General features: G+C 43.2%; 1 protein-coding gene and 1 long non-coding RNA gene across 6 annotated transcripts in view; one reads left to right on the forward strand and one right to left on the reverse strand.

Moving 5' to 3' along the window:
* On the reverse strand, nt 1–23,470 carry LOC125366287. Its single transcript, XR_007213826.1, has 3 exons — nt 23,460–23,470; nt 17,973–17,977; nt 1–258 (listed from the first exon to the last, which is right to left on the reverse strand). It is a non-coding gene; the product is annotated as an uncharacterized LOC125366287 (long non-coding RNA).
* The window catches only part of Ccdc91 (coiled-coil domain containing 91), a 228,668-nt gene that overhangs the window by 201,612 nt on the left and 3,544 nt on the right, over nt 1–23,512 (forward strand). The gene's annotated exons all lie outside the window — the stretch shown is intronic.

Here is a 23,512-nt window from a genome sequence, read left to right on the forward strand (position 1 = left end):
TCCTTGCCCCAGCAGCCTTCATCTGGCCTCTGTGGAACCACATGCCCTTTGACCCGAGTCCCAGATTATTTCCCCAATAGGAATATTTATTCTAATAATTTCTATAAATATAAATGCCATTCAGTCCCCCAAACCGCAACATGAATGATTTCTTGCTAGGCTACTAGGAATGTCTAATTTAACACTACACTTGTCAAGATTTTTTTGTGTATTAATTGGGTCTTGAACTCAGGGCCTAGATGCTGTCCCTTAGCTTCACTCAAGGCTGACACTGTGCCACTTGAGCCACACCCCCACTTCTGGTTTGGAGGTGGTTCTTTGAAGGAAAGAGTCTGATGGACATTCCTGCCCAAGCTAGCTTTGAACTAAGAACACATCTTGGTCTCCTGAGAAATTAGGAACAAAGGCATGAGCCATCACCACCTGGCAACATTGGCAGATTTTTTTCAAAGCTTTTGCCAAACATGTGTTTCTTTCTTTCTCTAACCTTTGTGCATTAACTACATTGTGATTCACATGGACCTGGGTACATTTAACAGATTGAAGACTCTTCTGCCAGAGCTCCACTTCAGAACTCAGAGTGCATACTGTGAAGTTTGTACAATAATCTCAATACACTATGATTTAATTAATGCATGTGTCTAAGCAGTAGCTGAAAATTAGAGATCACATTTGTTTTATTGTCTTTTTAGTTTTAAATCATGTGCAAGGTGAAAAAAAACTTTCAAGTGAGATGTTCAAGATAATCTCTGAAACAAATGTATCAGCTAGGAGACTGAGGCTCATCCCTGTAATCCTGGCTACTCTTGAGGCTGAGATCTGAGAATTGTGATTCAAAGCCAGCCTGGACACACAAATCTGAGAGACTTACTTCCATTTAACTAGCAAAAAGCCAGAAGTTCAGGTATGGCTCAAGTGCTAGAGTGCTGACCTTGAGCAGAAAAGCCAAGCAAGAAAGCAAGAGCACAAGGCCTTGAGTTCAAGCCCCCATATCAACACAAACAATAACAACAAAGCCTGTGTAAGAATGTTTTTTCACAATGTTTTAGAATATTTATATGTTTAGTTCATGTTGCATGTTATATAAACCAAGTTATGTATGTGTGTTATATGAACATATAAACTATGTCTTGTCTATGTCATAGCATATTTAGATGGAAAACATAGTGGTCAGAATGGCAAAATAAGTACAAAACCAAAACCTTGGTAACAAATTGCTAAGGACCATTTCCATTTCAACGTCCCAGAAACCTTTTGTGTGTATTAGGTATTTGAACACCTTAATCAGGGTAGTTGGTATAGGTGTGCCAGTTCTGAGGCTTAAATTTAGGGCCTAGTTGCTGCCGCTTTGCTTTTTTTACTCGAAACTGGCTCTCTACCACTTGAGCCACATTTCCACTGCTAGCTATTTGGTGGTTATTTGGAGATAAAAGTTTCATAGACTTGCTGGGGCTTGTTTTAAACCATGATGCTCAGATCTCAATGTCCTGTGTACATAAGATTTCAGGCATGAGCCACCAGCTCTCGGCTGTTACAGAATATTTGCACGTTTCTGTCTTCCCAACCAGAAAACAGTTTAAAAGCAAAGGAAACATCTGAAATGAGTCACCAGCCACTGACACCTTTCCATGTGACATTAGGGTTCTGTGTGTCTTCCTTTCTTCCCAAACTGAATTCCGGTGTGTTGAGTTCATGTTTAAAGATATCTCAAGGACTAGGAATCTCTCATGAAGGAAAAGACAACTCAGAGCTTCTAAACTAAAACTTAGAAGAAACAAAAGTTATTTTGTTGTTTTCCTTCCTTGTATCCCATAAATTAATATTATTCTTTCTTTTTCCAAGACACTGAATTAGAGCAACTCAAGTCTACTTCTGGTGGAAGATGAATTTCTGTTTGCCTCTGAAAACACATCGAGAACAAAATTATTCCTTCCTGTTCTCCAACTTACATGTCAACTTTTCATCATTAGACACTTCAAAAGCCCTATAGACCTGTTCCCAGCTGAGTTCAATTCCAGCCTTTTCTTGAAATGTTGAGAACCTTTTGTGCCAGCCTTTTGCCTGAAACAGTCTGACTTCATCTTATATTTGTTGCATTTACTCAAAGTTTAAAATAAGGCCTGTTTTCTCTACATCATTTCTTTTCAGTTTTCACTTTTGAAACACTGAGAAACAGCTAGATGCCAGTGCCTCAAGCCTGTAGTCTTAGCTACTCAGGAATATGAGATCTAAGGATCCCAGTTTAAAACCACTCAGAGCATCTAGCAGATTCTAAGATACATGAAGTACAGGTTCCGATCTTTCTAGGTTTTCCTATTTGCCTTTCTTTTCTATCTCATGCAAATAGCAAAGGTGACAAAATATATTACAATTAGACAACCTTGACTGAATGTTAAGCTGTAAAACATTAGCTTTTTAATTTCCATACCTTATTTGGAATGCAACATAACACGTCTTTCCTTGGCCTTTTTTTTTTTTTTTTTTGGCCAGTCCTGGGCCTTGGACTCAGGGCCTGAGCACTGTCCCTGGCTTCTTCCTGCTCAAGGCTAGCACTCTGCCACCTGAGCCACAGTGCCCCTTCTGGCCATTTTCCATATATGTGGTGCTGGGGAATCGAACGGAGAGCTTCATGTGTAGGAGGCAAGCACTCTTGCCACTAGGCCATATTCCCAGCCCTTTCCTTGGCCTTAGAAAAGAAAATTTTACGTATAATTTTAGCATGGTTTTAAAAATTACATTTCTATTATCCTTAGTAATTATACAAAGGAATTGCCATTAAATTAATCCATGTAATGTATACAACACATCTTGATTAATGTCACTCTCCCATCCCTTGCAGCCCCACCTCTCTCCTCCAAATGTTTTTAATTTTGTAGGCTATGCATTGAATTTATGTGTGTGTGTGTGTGTGTGTGTGTGTGTGTATGCATGTGCGCATGCACACACACACACACACGTGCTGGTACTGGGGCTTGAACTGAGGCTTAGATACTATCCCTTAGCTTTTCGTTCCAAGCTGATATTCTATCACTTGAACCATACTTCCATTTGTGGCTTTTTGCTGGTTAATTAGAAATAAGTCTTACAGACTTATTTGCCTGGGTTGGCCTCCAACCACACTCTTCAGATCTTAGCCCTCTGAATAGTAGCTAGGATTAAAGACATGAGTCACAGCACCCAGCCAGCTCTGGTTTGTTTCCTTCCTTCTTTCCTTCTTTCCTTCTTTCCTTCTTTCCTTCCTTCCTTCCTTCCTTCTTCCTTCCTTCCTTCCTTCCTTCCTTCCTTCCTTCCTCCCTCCCTCCTTCCACATCAGGCCTAGGGCTTGAACTCAGGGCCTGAACACTGTCCCTTAGCTGTTTTGCTCTACCATTTGAGCCACAGCTCCACTGCTGACTTTTTGGTGGCTAACTGGAGATAAAGCATCTCACAGATTTTCTGCTGGGGCTGGCTTTACACTGTGATCCTCAAATCTCAGCCTCCTGCATAGTTGGGATTATAGGTGTGAGCAACAGGGCCCAGCTTGGTTTCTTGATAGTGTCATTTCAATGCTACCTGAGGCATTTTTTTTTTAGTATTGAATAATAGATTTTTCCTGAAGAACCTGGGTCCAAAGGGAAACCCTGTGATTGAAAGGTCAATAACATTAGCAATGAGCAGTCTGAAGCAGGAAAAATGATTTCCTACCCCCCATGCCATTTTCAGTGGGTCAGCCAAACCCAGTCCCAGCCAAGCCCGGAGCCCAGCCACCAGCTGCTTCCTTTGGCTCCACGCTAATGGCATCTCGGGTTAACTACAAAGGGAAGAGAAGGGACTAGAAAACGGGCCTGGTCACCTTCACATGCTGTGCTCTGTCCCTTCCTTCCAGGGAAATTCTAATTGCCCAATAATTGTCACATGGAGGGTAGCCTGCCACTCAGGACAGCATAATTAGCATGCAATCTGCATGTCACTAGCATAGCATCTGATTTCTTCCCCTTCCTGATTCATTGATGATACCATTGCTGACCCCTAGAAGGGTGTCTTTAGTTCCACTTTTTGCATGCTGTGTACACATGCACCAGTGCCGAGACTTGAACTCGGGACCCAGGCACTATGCCTTTTGCTTTCTCAATCACTTCTGGGTCCACTTCTGGCTTTTTGCTGGTTAATAGGCAATGAATTTCACTGATGAATCTTGCCTGGCCTGGCTTTGAACTGGAATCCTCAGATCTCAGCGTCCTGAGTAGCTGGGGTGACAGGCATGAGTCACCAGTGCCGGGCTTGAGTGGGGCTCAAGCTCAGGGCTTCTCTCTTACTAAGCAGCTGCTCTACTACCGGCACCACACCTCCAATTCCCTTTGCATGTGGTTATTTCTGAGGTAGGTGCTTGCTGTATCTATGCATTGAATTTTATGACTGTATTCTCCCTCCATCTCTCCATCCATCTCACCCCTCTCCTTGGTCCCACCCGCTCCCTTTCAAGTACCAGCTTTCCAGCAGTCCTCTTGCTGGACTGTGAGTTAGCCTTTCTAAGGAATTCTCATCTGAAAAAAAACACATTTTGGTTAATATATGTATGTATACTTGCATACAACTCCATATTTATTTTAATTGTACATTTATAAATTATTTCTAGCTCCCACATATGAGAGAAAATGCATGTCCTTTGTTTCTTGGCCTAAAACAGGGTTTATAACAAAGTTGTCAGGTCAGGTCCGGTACTTACACTCATATTTAGTTACTGGGATTGACTCATTGTTAATCTCATTACCTGTCTGTGGCTCAGTGGAAATGCTTTTTTGTTTTCTTTTTTTGGTTGCAGGTACTGGGATTAGAAGTCCAATTCAGGGCTCCATCCCTGAACTTTTTCACTCAAGGCTTTTTCACTCACTATAAACGTCCATTTCGGTCTTTTTTCTGATTAATTATAGGCTGGCTTCAAGCTGCAGTCCTCAGATCTCAACCTCCTGAGTAACTAGGACTACAGGCGTGACCTCCAGCCATTGGTGCCTGCCTCAAGCCCTCTTTTGAATATGAAAACTGACTTGGGCAAATTAATGTTTTTCTCTCAACTATTCAGAATTTAAATTCTTTCATTATACTTCAGTGGACTAGACATTTGAAATCCCTCAGGAGCTTTTCTGGAGGACAGCCTTCTCTTTTCATATAAATTGCCAGGTTAAGTATTATATCAGATTGATTTTTGAGGTTGAGTATTATAAGCTATCAGATCCGCCCTTAGTGTCACATGCTTCATTTTGTGCCGCAGAGATTGTGGAGTAACAGAAAGAGAAAGCCCACTTTCCCCCACTCCCCAGGGAGCAGGAATTTGTGGTTTATAATGACCTGTGGCCCTTGGGTTATGTGAAGAGTTCCAACTTGTTTCACGAGTTTAGCTGTTACCCATGAGCTCGCCATGCGGGAGGAAGTGTGAACAAATCTGAGCAAGCAGCAGCTCCTCACAGCCAAGCAGTGATTCCTCAAAACTCAAATCTCATCCAAATGTAATAAAAGGTTATTTCTTTTTCCTCTTCAGAACCAGAATTAAAGTCTGTGTTTTCTAAATCACCTCCAGGAAAATAGCCTTCACTGTAGAGGACTCTTCATTTAGGTTTTTTTTTTTTTCTTCCTTAAGAGAAGAGCAAGAAGGTCTTATGGTCAAGGCTTTGTCAGAATATCTTAGTTATAAAAGGACTCTATTTTGTGTGTATGTGCCAGTAGTGGGATTTGAACTCCAGGCTTGGGTGCTGTCCCTTAGCTTTTCTGCTGAAGGCTGATGCTCTACTATTTGAGCCACAGCTCCATTCCCAGCATTTTATTGGCTTGTGGAAGATAAGTTTCACAGACTTTCTTGTCCAGACTGGCTTTCAACCTCGACCTCAGATCTCAGCCTCCAGAGTAGCTAAGATTACAGGCATGAGGCACCACACATGGCCAGCTTTGCTACAGTATTTTTCAGTTCTTGTTCATTTATGAAAATAGGTTGTATTTGAACCGGAGGAAGCCAAAGGCAGTGGTGACATTGTCCAAAAAGAAATGTCCTCACTACTTGACTTATGAAACTCAGGAGCCCTGTATAACACCTTAATAACAGCAAATAAAATTATAGTGTTTAAAAGCTAAGCAAAAAAAAAAAGTTAATATTTGGCCAAAAGGAAGTCGCTTTGTTTTCTGACTGTTACCCACTTCCTTGGGTTGACGTGGTTTATAGAAAAGGCCACCCATATGGCAGGTGCCTCTTCTCTCATCTCCAGAATGGGGAGTTTTAGCTGAGGTCTATGCACTTCCAGTTGTACAATTGCTTTAGACTAGGAGTAACAGAGGGGTTTGACTTAATGCTATATAAATTAGTTAAGACACAGTTGTTTTAGTTACTTTACACATCATTTACATATTAATTTCTAGGCCTTTTCCACCCCATTTTCTTTGTATTACTTTATATCAGGAATGTTGTGTCCCTTCTCTCCACTAAATAAAGAATTACAAGGCAGGAAAAGTGAGAGTAGAGGCAACATTTATTTGAAAGTAATAGTAGGGGAAACTGAGGAAAGACTCTTAGGGCCTGAGCACTGAGTTCCTTGAACTTTTTTGCTCAAGGCTAGAACTTTACCATCTAAGCCACAGCTCCACTTCCAGCTTTTTGGTGGTTAATTAGAGATAAGAATCCCATGGACTTTTTTCCCCAGGCTGGCTTTGAACTGCGATCATCAAATCTTAGCCTTTTGAGTAGCCTTTTGAGTAGCCTTTTGAGGCAGGAGCCACACTGTCTGGCTAATCTTTCCCTCTTAGCAAGCCTTCCTGCATTTACTCTGGAGCTCTATAGTTTCACATTCAAGAAGCAGCGTGGTAGTACTTTAACATCTATACTCTAAAGAACCTGTCCTTGTATCTTTTTCATGTGTTTGGTTTTTTGTTGTTGTTTGATTATCTTTTTGCCTGTTAATGTGGGTCTCACATTTGAACATGCTTTACCTGACCAAGGCACAACAAAAGGAATGAAGCATTGTCGCCTGAACTTGCAGTTGCTCCTTATGGACTCAAGCCTTCTCCCCAAATCCTGTGTCCATTCCAGTTATCAGAAGTTTACCTTCAAAAATGTGTGCATTTCTCACCTTGTACGTGTAGCACAGAACAAATGGGAAGCTCTTTAAATTTAGAAAACAGCCAGTACAAACTATTTTTGCCAAATTATGTTTCAAGTAGGTCATAACTTATAAAATTTAAATTTAGGGAGGACCTAAACTTTAAAAATAGAAAATTTTAGCTAGGCATCAGTAGCTCATGTCTGTAATCCTAGCAGCTTCAGGAGTCTGAGATCTTAGGACTGTGGTTCAAAACCAGCCGGGGCAGGAAATTCCATGATATACTTACATCCAAGAAACTACCAAAAAATGGGAATTGGAGCTGTGACTCAGGTGGAAAAGTACTAAAGCTCAGAGATAGCACCCAGGCCTTGAGTTCAATCCCCAGGACCTGCACACAAAAAAAAATAAGTAATAATGATTTCTTGTGAGTTTTGTTGTTCCTTTTCCTAAGGAAAAACTCTTTCTAAATCAATAAATAGCTCAGTATAGAATCTGATTTTGAGGGACAAGTGCAATCTGTGATAGAAGCAGATGAGACACTAATATATTCTCGTATAGAACTCAATTCATGTCATCTGTGTATTTTTTCAGTGCCATTTTCCCTTTCGAGCATGATATAACATTTAGTAGGTTCAGCTAGTACTGATCTAGCACTGTAAGACACACTGTAGAATGAACCCCGACTTAGCAAAGGATGGAAAGGTGCCAATTCCAATTTGCTGACTAGTGTAGAATGAAGTTAGATTGAATTGTGGCCACATTCATTCACTTATGCACTAGCTGAGGCTTCATGAGTATCACATACAATAGCAGGGTCACAGCGGCAGTGACCACTGCCCCATTCCCACAGAGCTTGTGAACTCACTGGATTGGTTATTAAGACAGGAAATTATTAGTGAACAGATAAATGACAAATAGTATTTACTAAAAAGATTAGTGCCTTTTTTAGTAGAAAAGCTGATGTGAAACATAAGATGATGTCTTATATTGCCTCTTTTCCTCATTTGGGGTGTGTGTGTGCGCGCGCGCACACATGTCCATCCCAGGGCTTGAACTAAGCCTAGGTATTGTCTCTGAGCTTTTGTGCTCAAGGCTAGCACTCTACCACAACTCTGCTTCTAGCTTTTTATGGTTAATTGGAGATGAGTCTCACAGTCTTTCCTACCCAGGCTGGCTTCAAACTGTAATCCTTAGAGCTCAGTCTTCGGAGTAGCTAGGATTACAGGTATGTGTCACTAGCGCAGCTCACTCTATGTAAGTCACAATTACACTTTATGTTTGTACTAGTACTGAGGCTTGCACCGTGTTATGGTGATATTCCTTAGCTCTTTCTCTCCAGGCTGGTGCTCTGGCCCTTGAGCCAAGTTCCACTTCTGGCTTTCTGCTATTTCACACTTCCACTTTTCTTTTAGCTCACAATTTGTTGAATTTGTAGAATGTTAGACAGGCACAAGGTGGAGTGGTGCCATGCCTGGAGAACACGCCGGCTGGCGGCACCTGTGGGATGCTCACAGTGATGTCAGGGTCAGCAGGTTTTCAGCTCAGCCTTCTGTAATTCACCAGGTCTGCATGGAGCTTGGGGGAATTAGAGAAGCTACTCACAGTGAGGATTTAGGAGCATTTCACACAGCTTGGCCCACAGCAGTGCAAATCTCAGGATTAAGAAGGGGCTTTATGCGAAGTCAGTAATGAAAGGAGACACTGCAGACCCTGGGGAAAGACATAGACACACAAGGGCACATTTTTCAGGGAGACATAGGCAGTGTAAGAACATAAGCCCTATCCCAAACGAGTTACCATAGTGGTTCTGAGAAGTTACGTTGGCACCAGAATTTGTTCTCCATTCGCAAGACTTAGTCTTCTGTCTGCACTGTTCCTCCAGTTTTTGTGTTCTGATGTTTTTGAGTTCCATAGAAACTGCTTCTTCCTGAATACAAATCACAGATAGAAGGGTTAGAGGCATGGTTCAGGGGGCAGAAGCCCAGCCTGTGAGCCAAAACATCAGATCCCAAGTTTACAAAAGAAAATGGAAAGCTGGATGTCAGTGGCTCAGGCCTGTAATTCTAACTACTCAGGAAGCTGAGATCTGAGATCATGTTTCAAATCAGCCAGGGCAAGCAAGTCTGTGGGATTTTTATCTCCAATTAACCACCAAAAAGTCAAAAGTCGAGCTGTGGCTCAAGGGATAAAATGCTAGCTGTGAGCACAGAAGCTCAGGGACAGCACCCAGGCCCTTCGTTCAAGCCCTAGGACACACACACACACACACACACACACACACACACACACACAGATAAATATACCTGTATATAAATTTAAGTAGTTGGCTGGGGTTTCGGGTTTTGATGTGCTGGGTGTTTCTGGGGGTTTTATGGTGCTGGTATTCTGGAGCTTAAACTCAGGAACAGAGCTTTCTTCCTTGGAAGAGTGGAAAGTGGAGCCACGTCTCCATGTTCAGCTTTTTGTTGATTAATTAGAGATAAGAGTCTCACTGGACTTTCCTGCCAGGCTGGCTTTGAATATTGATCCTCAGATCTCAGCCTCCTAAGTAGCTAGGGTTACAGCTTAACTAATTGTTGATTTACTCCACAGTCATCTGAACTGAAGACAAGATTAACACCTTCTGAAAACTAATAAAGTTCAGAAATGATACCTACCTAGGAAATGGTCCAATAATCTTTTCCAAAAGTGGTCCTGGGGGTTTCTCCCTCCCTGCAGCTGAGGTTGAGCTTCTGGACCATTACAAGTAGCACCAGGCGATTCTGACCCAGTGAGTCTGAAGCTAGCTCCTCACCACTAAAAGGCTTCCAGCTTCTTTCTTACTTGCTCTTAAGACACTCACTTTGGAGCCAGTCTTGACACTGAGAAGAAATTCAGACCAGCCCATGGCTGGGCCACCTGAGGAGATGCACCTGAAGAGGCCTCACTACCCAGGAAAGAGGCCCTTCAGGTAGTTAGATTTCTTTGTGAGTCAACTTTTCATTGCTGTCACAAAATACCTGAGGCAATCAACTAATAGGAAGAAAGGTTGGCGACTCATGGTGTTAGAGGCTATAGTCCAGGCCATCTGGCCCCGTTGTTTCTCTGCTGGCTAAGGCAAAGTGTCAAGTTGCTGAGTGAGCTTTCAAAGGCACACCCCCAGAGAGCTGCTGCCTCCAGTGCCATTTTCCAGCTTGCCACCCAGAGTGCCATCAGATTATGAAGCCAGGACATCAGAGACACTATGGCCAGTCACCGCTGACCAGGGACCAGGCCTTTAGCACACAAGCATTTGGGGAGGACATGTCCTGTCCAAATCCTCAGAGGTTTTAGTCTCAACTCAAGTCCTAAACACTGAGCATGGGTGCACCATGTTTAAGAATACATGGCATAATAAACAGTTGCTTTACACCAAGTTTGGGGGGCTTTGTTTCATAGCCTTGGTAACTGGGTACAGGGCTATTTCTCCTTCACCCAGGGATAGAGGAGCAAGTATGTGCAGAAAAAGACCAATTATCTTTCAGAAATGATTGTGTACCTCCATGGTTGGACAGAGTGATTCAAAGTATGACTTTTTTGAAAAATATTGTAGCCAGGCTCTGTTGCTCACATCTTTAATCCTAGCCACTCTGGAAGCTGAAATCTGAAGAGCACAGTTTGAAGCCATCCTGATCATGAAAGTCCACAATACTTCTTACCTTCGATTAACCAGCAAGAAGTAGAGGTATGACTCAGAGCACCACCCTTGAGCAAAAATGCTAAGAGACAGGGCCAAGACCCTGTGTTCAAGTCCCAGTACTGGCACAAAAACAAAGGAGAGAGAGAGAGAGAGGGAAAGAAGAAAGGAAGAAGTGGGAGGAAGACAGAAAGAAGACAAGAAGACATGGGATGGATGGCTAGAGCAAAATGAGCAAAACAAAAGACTCTTAGAAGGTGAAATGGGGGCTGGGGGAGAAACGCAGTAGCCAGAAAGGAGAGTAAAAAGATTATTTAGATTATGGTATGAATATTTTATCAAACAGTGCTGGGGTGTCTAGTAAAATGCAGACTTAAAATTAAGTAATGTTAAATGCAGTAGCTGAATCTATATTATAGGACTCAAATTATTTTAATCCCTATAAGGGATCAATAGAATTCTGATCAAAGGAGTTACTTTTTAATTTTAAAATACATGTATCCACTTCAGAGATATAAGATGGAATGATCACTATGAGCTTTTTATGCCTAAGATATATTAAATTTTTTTCAAATGATAGACCAAAAGAATGAATACTAAAGGAGAGAAGGAATAATGTGAAAGTTCTCTGTTTTCAGTGGAAAAATTATATAATATACGTGTGTGTGTGTGTGTGTGTATTATCTTTAAATAGTTGTACAAAGGATGAAACTCTTATCTCCAGTTAACCACCAAAAGGTTCGAAGTGGAGCTGTGACTAAAGTGACAGAGTGTTAGCCATGAACACAAAAGTTCAGGGACAGGACCCAGGCCCTGAGTTCAAACCCAAGGGAGGAAACAAAGAGTACGGGCCAAAAGTGAATGGTAGCTTTCTTAGTCATGTCATTGGCTTTGTTTTACATTTCAGTTCCCTCCATCTGCCCTGTGATTTAATACTGATCTTTTTGATTGTGTCTTGTAGGTCACTATGGTAGGTTTTCATTTTTTCTTTGTTACCCATCTGAAGGGAGTAGTTCCTCAATCTTGTGGTCTGGCCTGATATTCTTTACTCTTGGTTTTGACTGCTGATGATGCTGTCCACTGTGGGTTTTTTTTTATCTGATTTGTTTTTCACGTCTGACATTTCTTCTTAGATTCCTCTCTCCTCTCTCCCCTGGTAATTTGTTTCCTTTCTAAATTTCTCCTCTATGTTCTTGACTCTCTTGTCTTAAGTCTGAAATTGATTTCCTAATTTATCTGTTTATTTGGATCCTCTTTGAGGTCACTGGTCATGTCTAGCAGTAGGCTTTTGAGTTATTTTATTTTATCGTTATTGTTGAAGTGATATACAGAGGGCTTACAGGTTCTTTTTAGACAGTGTCTTCCCCCCACTCTCATTTTCTCCCAGTTTTTCCCTCCCATCTCTACCCACAAGTTGTATAGTTCTCTACATAGTGTTGAGTGAGTACCACTGTTGAATTTGTTCACCCTTTGTTCCACTGTTTCTGTGTCCTCCTTGCCCTACAAAAGACAAACAAACTAGCAAACAGGACAAAAGGGAAAAAAAGAAAAAACAGCAACAATGGCAACTAAAACTAAATATCTTATAGTTCATTTCATAAAATATTATTTTATAGGATCATATGCACATAGCTATTGAGCTATGTGTCCACCATTCCTATGCGCTTCTCCTTTGGCCTCGGGCTTTTGAATTCATCTGGCATTTCAGCCAGTTCATTGTTTTTGGTTGTAGTTGTGGAGTTGCTGTAATGTTTTAGGAGGGGTCACAATGCCTTGCTTTTTCACCTTTATATTTCTATTTTGTGATTCGTGCACCTGTTGAGAAAAGTTTCTCTTCCTCTCAGATGTGAGAGAGCCGGCTCAGTAACAAAGTCTGTGTGTATAAAGTAAGAAGTAGAAATCACTGGAAACATTAATGGTCTTCCCAGCAAGGCTGTGTGAGAGCAGAGCTGTTGTAGCTGCTCAGGGGTCATCAGGGAGCATGGCAGTGCTTGAAAGTATAATCACTAAAAACTGAGCTATAGAAAAATACTTAGTAGAAGCAGAGGAAAGGAGGTATTGGACCATAACAATGTAAGAGAGTGATTGGAGTTACTACAGAAAAATGAAGGGTCGCTTAGAAAATAGAGCTTTTCTGAAAAAAATTTCTTTATTTCTCCCTGAGGAATACAGATGCCTGCTGAGTCCCATGGACATATCTAGCACACTTTCCCAACCTGTGGCCAATGCTTGCCATGGAATCCTGTCTGATTCATCCTCAAGTGGCTAGTGCTAGGTCTGAGGGCTGAAGTAATTCATCCCTACCTAGAGCTGCAGCTCCCCTGGGCTGTAGTTGACATGGCCACAGCTTTGGAAGACTAGGCCGAGACACAGATTCTATTTTTTAAGTCTGTGGTGGTTATAACAACAGCATCAGAGGGTTGGGGGTCACATCTCTGTACTTCTCAGGAGGTCAGACCCATTCTCTTAGAAACTGGTGGGAAGTGCTAGCTTCTCCAACAGGAGGGCTTGATTGGGGCCCAGCCTCTGTAGACAGGACATATGGGCTATGCCAAGAGATGTGACCTGGCCAGGTGCCAGTGGCTCACACCTGTAATCCTAGCTACTCAGAAGGCTGAGATCTGAGGATTGCTGGTTTTAAACCATCCTGGGCAAGGAAGGCCTTGAGATTCGAATCTCCAATTAACTACCCAAAAGCCAGAAGTGGAGGTATAACTCAAATGGTAGAATGTCAGACTTGAGAAAAAAAAAAACAACTCAGGGATAGCGCATAGACTCGAGCTCACTGTCAGGGTTTTTAGCCCCCCACGCGCTCCCCTGACCCGTGGGAGAGACGGGGAAGGCACGCCCCAACTGGACGAGCAAAGAAAGGAGTAGGGTCGGCAGACCGCCTGCACCCAGCCCTCCCTCACCGGAGGACAATCAGGAGGCCTGGGAGTCAAGTCGGCACAGAGCTCATTTATTGGGGAAGTACGTGACACTAATATAAGGCACAGGAGCCAATCAGGTCTAAGATCAGCAGGAAGGGGAGGGATGAGCTGTCCATCAAGGGCAGAAGAGCTGAGGCATCGCAGCCCACAGAACTGCCTCCGGGTTATAACCAAAGACACTTGTAGCAGCTGCGTGTTGTTAGGCACCGCCATCTTAGCCACACATGGCCCCAAGACTGAGAAACAGACAGGGCCAGCTAGTTGGCTTCCAGGTATGCCCCACATCTCCCCCTTTTTGTTTTACTGGGGGTGGTGGAGAGATTGACACTCAAGAGGGAGGCCTGTTACTGTGCAGGGCAACTGTCCTCGATGGAGTTCCTCAGTGCCCAGCAGGTCGCATCCTTGATGTTCTTGGGGCCACCATTTCCACCGGGGCCCCAAAGCCGGTTGACTAGCAGCTGCACGTAGTCCCGTGCCAGCGCCTGCAGCACCATTCAGCACCACGTGCTCCCTCGCGGGCGCGCTAGTCCCCAGTGGCGCTGCCACTCACTCGCCGGCTTGCCAGCACATGGGAGGCTGCGTCCCACACCAGGCCACTCTTGTTCCAGGGGCGGATGCCCTTGAGGTGCGCAAACTCCCTTGCGCTTGCTCCCGGGCCTGGCCGGCCCCCTTTCCTCTTGCCCTTCTGGCTGCTGCTTCTCCTCTTGGCGGCCTCCTCCTGGTCCTCCTCCCGCATCTGCTTGTTCCTCCGGCCAACTCTGGTGGGCTCTGCACCACTCCTCCAGGCAGCCGGACTCCTCAGGCCAGGTCGGTTCTCCTCTCCATCTCTTTCCTCCAGCCAGCTCCGGTGGGCTCTGCACCACTCCTCCAGGCAGCCGGGTTCAGCTTGCCACTCTCCTCCTCCAGTCCGTCTGGTTCCACTCCACTCCACTTCACACCCCTCCTCTCTCCTCCTCCTGTTCTTCTCTTCTTTCTTAAACAGTCTTCTTTGTTCATTTTCCTGTCATCTAAAGCTTAGTGTTTGATTGCCCCATCTTTTCGGGGATACCCTTACCTCGGAACTCGCTTGGCTTGGCTCGATGAATTTGACTTTTAGTGTGAGATTGCCCCATCTTTTCGGGGATACCCTTGCCTTGGGTCGTCTAAAGCTTAAACCTACACTTCCTCGTGCCCCACGTTGGGCTGGCGCCCTAATGCTCCCCCAACCCGGGGGAGAGACGGGGAGCTGAAGACCCCGACAACTAAGACCAGTGTGAGAAGGGGGAGGAGAGGAGAGAGGAGAGAGAGATCAGGTATCAGGTGGGACTACAGGGGTGATGGACATAGTCCCACTGGTACTGCAGGAACCTGCCTGTCCTTCCTTTAACATCACAGATGTATCCTCCCCTCATTGTTCAGTGTGTCAAAAATCTCAATCTGCCTATGTCCCATGCCCACACTGGGGCTCAGCCAGTCTCTGTCTCCTCATCCCACTCCAAAGCTGAGGGTTCACCAGAAGCTGACACTTTCATTCATGCCACCCTCCTCGGGGAGCCAGGCAGGTCTCTGGAGCTTTGTGCATCTTTCTTCTCTGATGCTTGTGGTTTTCTCCTTGCTCATCTGCTGTCATGCCTCCTCCTGGATGAGTCCTAACGCACTTCCTTTCTTCAGAACATAGCCTCTCCTCAGTATCTGACTTTCCTCATGGATCATAGCTATGGATGCTTCTAATCCATCCCTTGCATATGTATTTGCAGATACTCACTGTCAGCAAACCTACGCATACACACACACATACACACTCATACACATGCACAAGTGCGTGCACGCGTGCTCTCTCTGTATTTGTGTGTGCTGGAACTGGAGCTTGAAGTCAGGGCTGCTCACTCTCACTTGGGTTTTTTGCTCAAAGCTAGTGCTCTACGCTACCACACATCCACTTCTTCGTGTTTTCTTTGAAGAAATAAAAAGTAATGGGACTATCATGTATCTGTAGCTGCTAGATTCTCATAAGGAGACCAAGGCAGGATCTCCGAAAAGAGACTGATGACATTCTCCCTTTGGGGTGGTGATAGTAAGCAGGTTTTCAATGTATTCCCAGTTCTGTGTAATTAGTGTGTTATCTCCCAGTGACTCTACACTCTACAGGGTCTTTCATTTGGAGAAATCTGGAGCGAGATCAACAAACTATCTTTTCCTTTCATCCAAGCCTAATGAACCTGTGTAGTAAATGAAGCCAGAAGTTGTCCACATGGAATTTCTGTATGATAATTAGGGCGACATTTGGTTCACTACATACCATTGATGTTACTCAGTCCTCCCATTCCCTAACATAATGTCATTTGTTGAAGAAAAAAAGCTTCAAGACATTTGCTTGTTGTTTCAGACAGTAGACTACAGCAGGAAAATCAGATGGCTTGTGACTGACTGTAGCCAGCTCACACAGTGCATTTCCTAACTCCCTTGTTAGAAATGATGCTGGGCTGGGAATATGGCCTAGTGGCAAGAGTGCTTGCCTTGCATATATGAAGCCCTGAGTTCAATTCCCCACCACATATATAGAAAACGGCCAGAAGTGGCACTGTGACTCAAGTGGCAGAGTGCTAGCCTTGAGCAAAAAGAAGCCAGGGACAGTGCTCAGGCTCTGAGTCCAAGGCCCAGAACTGGCAAAAAAAAAAAAAAAATGATGCTGGGTAAAAGAAACTTGAGAAACATTTGCCAGATTTTCTCCTAAGTCTCTCTCACCTACAAAATATAGTCTGGGAACAGGAAGTGTTATCAAGTGAACTAGTATGGTAGATTCTGGTAATTGCAATGTTTCTGTGGGAGTCCCATTTGCTCATTTGTTTGGGAGCCATGAACATCACATTGAAGTCAAGTGCCAGTGCCTCATGCTTGTAATCCTATTAACTCAGGAGGCTGAGATCTGAGGATTGTGGTGTGAAGTCAGCCCAAGCAGGAAAGTCCGTGAGACTGTTGGAGATAAGAGTCCAGTTAGCCACCCAAACATTGGGAGTGGAGCTATGTCTCAAGTAGTACAGCCCTGGCCTTGAGGAAGGAAACATCTCTGTCTCATGTTGAACTGTTGAACAGTAAGGGAACTGGCTTGTCAGAAGTGTTCAGACCATTGTAGCTCAAGGTCTCTTTCAATGTCAGCAGTTAATGCTGAGATTATTGTTCAGAATAATCTGTTAATTGTTGGGATCACTTCTCCTGTGTGGTTTTGACTAGAATGTTTTAGTCAACCCTTAAAAAATATTAATTTAAAGACATCTTTGTTCTGAAGAGACTCGTAACCACCTAAAATATGTACACTGTAAGAAAATTACCACCAACAGAAAACAAGCATGGAGTCATGAGGGCACATCTGTCGGCGGCTCGGTATGAATTCCTATGTGCCATGAGGTCATGTCTGCTCACTGAGCTATTCTGCACAATCAGCTTGGAATTTCCTAGGGCAAAACTCCTGGCATATTTTATCCATGATATTCATAATTTTAAGTTGATTTGGCGTCTCTAAATGTGAGGGGGGAAAGAAAAGTGATTGCCAGGGTAAGGAACACATTTTCTGGCATACAAATAACTAAGGAATCAGCATAACCTAATTAATAGAATTCTATTTTTACTTTTTGCTGTGTATAGGTTCTTCTTGGGGAGATCAGATTCCACTGGTTGCTTTTCAGCTCCTAAACTAAAACATCTCACCTCGACGGAAATTTCAGTTTTATTAGTTTTAACATTTTGAGCTTGTCCTCAAATTCTTGAGCTTGTAATAGAAAGGCTGAAACGTTCATTTCTGTTGTAATAGTATACATCCAGAGTATCAAGTTGGTTCCTTTGTCTCTTGATGTTTATATTTGTCTCATTGTAATAGAAATTAAAAATGGCATACGCAAGTCTAGAAATGAACAGTTCAAAGCTAGTACAGAAATGAAAAGAAATGGTAAAGGATTCAGGGTTGTTCTGTCTTGGTACTTTCATATTCTTATCACTTTCCATTTTTATACTCTTATTACTGACTTCCAGTAGTAAGCTAAAATGTGTAGCAAACACATTCATGACAGGGGAAGAAGGAAAAATACAGAGCAAAAAACAAGAAGAGTCCCACTTTTAAGGAGTTTCTTGCACATTCTTTTGGCTAGCCTTAGGAATGGTGACTGGGGAACTGCTGCAGAAATTAAAGCAAAACTCCACTGGCAAAGAAGGAACAAAGAATATATGCATTGGAGGGGACTTTGAGCAAATGTTTGTCATGTGCTCTTTGAGCAGGTGCTATTGCATCTTTAGTCAGTGACATCCGAGTTTTGCTTCCCTTGCTTGCCTTCCAGAAGAGAAGCCTCTGACTTTCACTCCACTCCCAGCTCCCATGGAGGGTCAACAGTAGGAGGACTGACCCAAGATGCTGCTTTCTACTGGTACAGCAGATCAGCTTTGAAATGTGACAGACATGATAACGTTTTCAGTGGTCAGCCATAAAATCTGGAAGATGAAGAAGGGCAACCCTGTTTTACTTAGAAAGAACAAATAAATATGTGCACAATAACATATTAGTGATTTTTTTTCTCCCACTGTTCAGTTTGGATGCAAAGAATTTAGAGTTTCTAATAGGAATTAGTATGCATCCCATCTGTGCAGTGCTTAGCCTGTGTACTTGGGCGGCTCGGGTTTTGGTTCTGTGTTGCACGCACTCGTGTGTGTGTGCACTTGTGTGTGTGCATACGTGTGCATGCACATGCATGCTGGTACTGAACCTTGACCTCAGGGCCTTCTATTCTTGTTAGCGTTTTCCACTCAAAGCTGGCACTCTACCACCTGAGCCACATCTCCATTTCTGGCCTTTTGTTAGTTAATGTGAGCATCTGATTCTCTCAATTTTTTTTTTTATTTTGCCTGTGCTGGCTTTGAACCAGAATCCTCAAATCTCAGCCTCCAGAAGTAACCAGGATTATAGGCATGAGCCACCTGGGACAAATACTAGTCTTTGCTTTGTTTTTACTAGTACTAGGGCTTGAACTCAGGTCCTCACAAGGTTCTTCCTTTTTCACTCATTCTGGAATCCTGCAATGGAACAGTGCTTCCAGTTCCTGCCTGTTTTACTGGTAGTGGAAATGTGGAAGCGCATGGACAAAGGTTGTCTCAGTCTGCATGAACCTGGAGGGGGGGGGAGTATTGTTATTTTCATACAGAGCCACTGAGGTTTGCTGATTCTTCCAGGCAGTGATTTCTTAGATGACATATTTAATGTGCTAGTTTTTAAATTGTTTCTGTTGTATTTTTAAGAGCCACTTGCATATTAATGTAAAAAATACTTTTAACTTGAATCTGTTTATTTTTTATTGTATTGTATTGCATTGAATTGCATGCCACTAAGGCTTTTCTGGTCTGGGTAATTGGAGATAAGAGTCTCACAGACATTCCTGCCTGGGCTGTCTTTGAACCAGGCTTCTGGGGATATCAGCTTCCTAAGTAGCTATGATTACAGGTGTGAGCCGTGGGAGCCTGGCTGAATCTACTAGCTATAAAGAGAAGATACCCTCGTGACTTAGTAGCTGCATCTAACGGGGCTTTCAGCACTGAGATAGGTTTTTGTTCTAGTGACTGCAATGTAAGAAAGCCCTGCATTATCACAGCAAACCAGAAACTGTGCCAAGTCTCTAAGGCATAGCAGCATTCTTGTCTAAGTAGGCAGTAGGCACTAGGGCTTAGAAATTGGACTTGGATGTCACACTCATATACACACACTCTCTCACACACACACTGCCACTAGGGCGAGTAATAACCTCTCTTTGCCTCAGTGACCTCATTCACATAATTATTAAAACAATAAAATATAGCTAGGCACTGGTGATTCATGCCTGTAATCCTAGCTACCTAGGAGGCTGAGATCTGAGGATCACAGTTTGAAGCAAGTCCAGGCAGAAAAGTCTGTGAGACGCTTAGTTCCAATAAACTACTCAGAAAAGGCTGGAAGTGGTATAGTGGCTCAAGCAGCAGAGAGCAAAAGAAGCTCAGGGATAGCTCCCACGCCCTGAGTTCAAGTCCCAGGATTGGAAAAAAAAAACTATAAAATCTGACAATGCATGACAAAGGTTTCCCAGTGATGCCAAGTTCTGTATAATCCTTAACCTGAACGTCTGAGCTGGGCTGAGGGAGTTATAATAAGAAAAATTGTGGCTTTTGTCCTGGGTGTAGCTTTCTTGGTGCCGCCTGCTTTCTTGATGGCTGTTTCCATCTTAGTGTGTGTTGGTGTATGTGGGTGGGTGGGTGCACAGGTGCATGCCTCTGGTTCTGGGCCTTGAACTCAGTGCCTGGAAACTGTCCCAGAGTTTCTTTTGCTCAAGGCTAGCACTCTACCACTTGAGCCACAGTACCACTTCCTGCTTTTATGGGGGGGGGGGGGGGGCGGGGAGGTAGTTTATTGGAGATGAGAGTCTCACAGACTTTCCTGCCTGGGCTGGCTTTGAACTGAGCTCCTTAGATGTCAGCCTCCTGAGTAGCTAGGATTGATTACAGGCATGAGCCACCAATGCCTGGCTGTCTCCATCTTTGATTGATTGCTTTAGAAATGCTAAAGAAGGCTATTCTATCCTGGGACAACTTTGTGAAGAGGCACAGGGCTGTAGAAGGAGTAAATATCTGGGATCTGTTGGCCCCTGGCTCAATGTAGATTTTAGACTTTGAGAGGAGTCAGAGCCCCAACTTACAACTTGATCTTAACCCAGAGCATGCTGGCTTGAGGCCCTCCCATCAGCACTGTCTAGTTCCCTGAACTCCAGAAACCAAGAGGTGATCAATATTTGCTGCTTTTTGCTTTAAACTCTGGGCTTGGGGACAGATTTTTATGCAGCAGTAGGTTCTAGAGCAAGCAGTGCAATCTGCCACTGTGTAGTAGTAGTGGACACTAGCAATCAAGAACAATGCTCTTGAGAGGAGGAAAGGTCAGGCTTAGTCCATCTTGACAGAAATATTGTGTCATGTGCTCTGTAAAAATCATTTCTGGGCCTGGGATGTAGCTCAGTGGCAAAGTGCTTACCTAGCAAGGGTAACAGCCTGGGTTTGACACCCCCCCCCCCTACCAAAAAAGGAAAGAAAAAAAATCACTTCCAACATAGTAAGTATAAGTGTGGTGAGTTTCTTGGTGTCTTTGAGTGGATTGAAACACAAACAAAGTATCAGTTGTTTTAGAGGTTTTGGTTTTGGTCAGCCTTGGGGCTTAAACGTAGGACCTGGATGCTGTCCCTGAGCTTTGTTGCTCAAGACTAGAGCTCTACCACTTAAGCCACAGCATCCCTTCTGGTTTTCTGGTACTTAATTGAAGATAAGAATATCATGGACTTTCCTGCCTGGGATGGCTTTGAACTGCAATCCTCAGATCTCAGCCTCCTGAGTAGTTTGGATTACAGGCATGAGCTACGGGTGCCCTGGTCCATTTAAAGAATTTAAAGACATTATAGAATAGGTAACTTGAGGGGATGAGAGAAATGGGAGAAGGGGGGGAGGGAAAAGAAGGGAGGAAGAGAGGAACCTAGGGAGAGAGGGAGGGAAGGAAGGAAGAAGCAGAGAGAAGAAAGAGAAGGGGAAAGGGACAGGAAGAGATGGAGAAAGAAGGGAGGGGAAAGGGACAAGGAGAGGGGGGAAGAAGAAAGGAAGGGAGTGAAGGAGGGAAGGGAGGATAAGAACCCAAGAAGTTGTGGAAATTTCTTTCTACTTCAAAGTAAGATTGAATTTAAATTGCTATATAAGTCAAACAGAAGGGGAAATGCATAGCAATGATAGATACTACTTTTTACATTGGTACAGGAAGATTGCTAAAAATCTTTAAAAGTTCAGTTGATTGATATTAACACAACATGGTTTGTGGTCTAGTAGTTTGTAATCTGTACAACATATACTTACAATCTCTATAGAACCTTAATTTATAACAGGTCATCCTAACTATAATCTTTATACTAACCCATGACCTTGTGAAAAAAATACTCATGCTTTCCTAGGAGAGAATTATATATATATATATATATGTATGTATGTACGTATATATACATATATAGTATGTATGTATGTATATGTACATATGTATATATACATATATATATATATGAAATTCCATGTACCTGCTAGAACCAAATGCAAGGCTTAGCTCTGGAATCTGTTTTCGAGTTGCCATTGGCCTCTGGAAAGCATGTCAGGGAACTTGCTTGTGTGGGGGCTGGAAGGAGGGAGCACTGGGCTTGAACTCAGGGCTCTTGCTCTCACTTGGCTTTTTCAGTGAAAGCTGTTGCTCTTCCCCTTGAGCCATATCTCCATTTGTGACTTTTTGCTGGTTAATTGAAGATAAGATTTTCATACACTTTTCTGCCAGGGTTGAGTTTGAACTCCAATTCATAGAGCTTAGCCTTCCCTAAGTAAATAGGAACAGAGGCACGAGCAACCAATGCCCAGCAAGCTTGCTTATTAATCAATAAATATAGCATAAGGTAGAATTATCATGCAACTGCTTTACAGGTTCATCTGCCTCTGCAGCTAAATTCTCTGGACCTACGGCATTCCTTTTCAGTGGTTCATTTTTTGTTTTTACTTGTTTGGGACACTTTGAAATATCTCAGAATGAGGAGTCATGTCGTTGTGAGGAGACCTCTTCTCAAATTCATTGAGTTGAAATAGTGAAGCTCAATAAGAAAAACTCTAATTAGTATTTTTTCCCCACAGGGCCCAAGCTACCTGGCCCAGTGTCGCTACGTTGTAACATCCCACTAACATTATTTCACAGGTCTGTGTGTGCCATAGAGTCTGGGGTGCAGTCATTTATTCTGTTCAGATGATTTAATGATGGATAAAATTGTGCCTCTTCATTTCCCAGGGGAGTCTGTGGTTCTTTGGGATAAAATGGCACAACTACCCAAATATGTATTGCTTTCTTTAGGTGTCTCAGAGACTTCCCTGCCCCGAGACATCTTAAACCCAAACAATGAGCACACAGTCCTTCAGCTGTGGCCAGCAGGGTTTAAGACTCTTTATACTTGTGTCTCATTTAGTTCAAAGAGCATCTGCAATTCATCTTGTACTCACTGGAAAGTTACACAGCTCTTTAGTTGTTGCTTTTTAATCTGGTGACATTCTTGAGCTATCTAAATAGAGGTGGAATATAATTTGACTAGTGTGCTGGGTCCTGAGGGAGCACAGAGGATGAGCTGATGAGAGTACTCAGGGCGTAGCCCTGAGTGTTCTCAAAGTCATGGTCCAGGCGCCTGGCATTGCTTTCATGCAAACCACTGCCCAGACTGCATTGGATCTTTTAGAGTGACTGCTTCTAAACATGTGTTTTATTTAACTGACTCAGAGTCCCTTTGCACATGATTCGCAGGACCATGCCCAGAGGAGGGGATTTCTTGACCAAGCTACAGCTTTACCCTCTCACATCAGACTGACAAACCTAAAAACATGAACAAGTGTTACCAGTAATGATACTGATACTAGAGGCCAGGTTGCTGGTGGCTCATGACTGTAATCCTAACTATTCAAGAGGCTGAGATCTAAGCTTCAAGGTTTGAAGCCAGACTGGGCAGGTAACTCCAGGAGACTGTTAGCGCCAATTAACCACCAAAAAGCCAGAAGGGGAGGTGCGATTCAAATGATAAAATGCCAACCTTGAGCAATAAAGCTCAATCTCCATAAATGCAACCCATAATATTTCAGGTAAATATCAATTTTATTAAGCTTCACTGATGAGAAACAAAGAGAAAGTGAAGCATGGCATAATTTAACACCAAAGTGTTGAAATAGCATGGTAAAAATTGATCTGATACCAGTACTAGCTGTATAATTTTTTTAAACAGGATCATAAAATTAAGTATTTTTTAGTGTAGGTTGGAAATGTAACATTAGTA

Source organism: Perognathus longimembris, chromosome 1 (genome assembly GCF_023159225.1).
Source record: "Perognathus longimembris pacificus isolate PPM17 chromosome 1, ASM2315922v1, whole genome shotgun sequence".
NCBI lineage: Eukaryota > Metazoa > Chordata > Mammalia > Rodentia > Heteromyidae > Perognathus > Perognathus longimembris.